We start from the raw sequence: 1756 nt of genomic DNA, 5'->3' as shown, positions 1-1756 counted from the left end.
GGGGTCAATCCTGACTCATAGCCACCCCCATTGGGTTTCTGAGGTGGTAAATCTTTACGGAAGGAGATTGCCCATCACCCTTGCAGGGAGGGGCTGGTGGGTTTGGACTATTAACCTCTGGTTAGCAATCAAATGCCTTAGGCACTGTGCAACCATTTAGAGCTCCTTATAATTTTGCCTGTTTATTAATTTTATATAACTGGTACCATGCAACATGTATTCTTTTGTTTATCTTCCTTGTGAGATGTAACTAGGTCTTTGTTAGGGTCTCTAGTCTGTATATTATTATTACTGAATAATGTATCATGATATAAATATACTCCAACTTGATTGTTTACTTTCTGAGTTCTTCTCCTTCAGTAGTCTCTAGTCCCACGTGGAAACACCATCCTGAAGCCAGTGTTACCTTCATATGGGTAAATGAACTTCATTCTGTGATTTAGTTTATGTTGTTATTGTTATGTGCCATCAAGTCAGACCTGCCTCATAGCGACCCATCCTTGGGTTTCTGAGGCAGTATCACTAGGGAAGTAGATTACCCCATCTTCCTTCCGAGGAGTGGCTGGTGGGTTTGAACCACCAGCAATTTAGTTTATAGTCTTATGTAATTCAGTTAGTGAGCTTTTAAATTAAATTGTATCCTTACACTTAACAAATATTAGAAAATCAAGGTGATATTTTGTTTTTCATCTCTCATTGATATGTATAATAACTCAAATTGCTTAGAACCCAAGTAACTACTTTCAGGACCCCACAGATACTTGTCATGAAGATCTAGAAATGTAAGATCTAGAAACATCTAGAGAAATAGTATTGAGGATAAAAGTTTGCAGGATTTCACGTACACTCATATCGAATTGCTAATATTAAAAATTCATATGTATATACACGTAACTCTTAATTCAAGAAAGAAAAGCTGAAAATAAAAGGTATGAATAGACTAGTATCATATATGTGTGACGTATATTGTAAGCTTCTATATCATCAACTGTTGTCATCCTGTCTGCAAGGCCTAAGGGATATATATACAATGTCAATTGTAACCTTTATTTATTGTGGGCAATTTTTTTTTAACATGAAAAATCCTAAGGAGTACACCCATAAAGTTAACAGCATTAATTAATAAGTTAATTTAGTAAGACTGTAAGATTCAAGATCCATGTGAAAATTATATATAACTCTTTATACTACAAATGATTGAGATCTAAAAATAAATAAATAAATAAATAAATGATTTACCACACAATGTGAAGGCTTAAGACACTTGGATACATTTTGTTTTATCCAACAAAAAATAAAAAATTCAAAGATTCTATATTGAAAATTAAAGATTTTTTAGATAAATTTTGTCTTTATTAGGTGGAGTCAAGTCAGTTCTGAATCTTAGCAACTGTATATACAACAAAACAAAACACTACACAGTCCTGTTGCATCCTGACAATTGTTGCTATGCCTGGGCACATTGTGGCAGACACTGTGTCAATCCATGGCTTTGAGAGTCTTCCTCTCTTGCATTGATCATCCACTTTATTAACCATGATGTTCTTCTCAAGTCCTGGAGCCTCCTGATAAGATGTCCAAAGTGCATGAGAAGAATTATCATCTTCATTTTTAAGGAGTATTTTGGTTGTTCTTCTTCCAGACAGATTTGTTTGTTCTTCTGGCCATCTGGTGTATAATCAATATTCTTTACCAACACCATAATTCAAAGACATCAGTTCTTCTTCAGTCTTACTTATTCAGATCCAGCTTTCAC

The sequence above is a fragment of the Orycteropus afer genome, unplaced genomic scaffold (genome assembly GCF_000298275.1).
Source record: "Orycteropus afer afer isolate SDZICR_OR568_19922 unplaced genomic scaffold, OryAfe1.0 scaffold01361, whole genome shotgun sequence".
Classification (NCBI taxonomy): domain Eukaryota; kingdom Metazoa; phylum Chordata; class Mammalia; order Tubulidentata; family Orycteropodidae; genus Orycteropus; species Orycteropus afer.
This window is presented reverse-complemented; position numbering follows the sequence as displayed.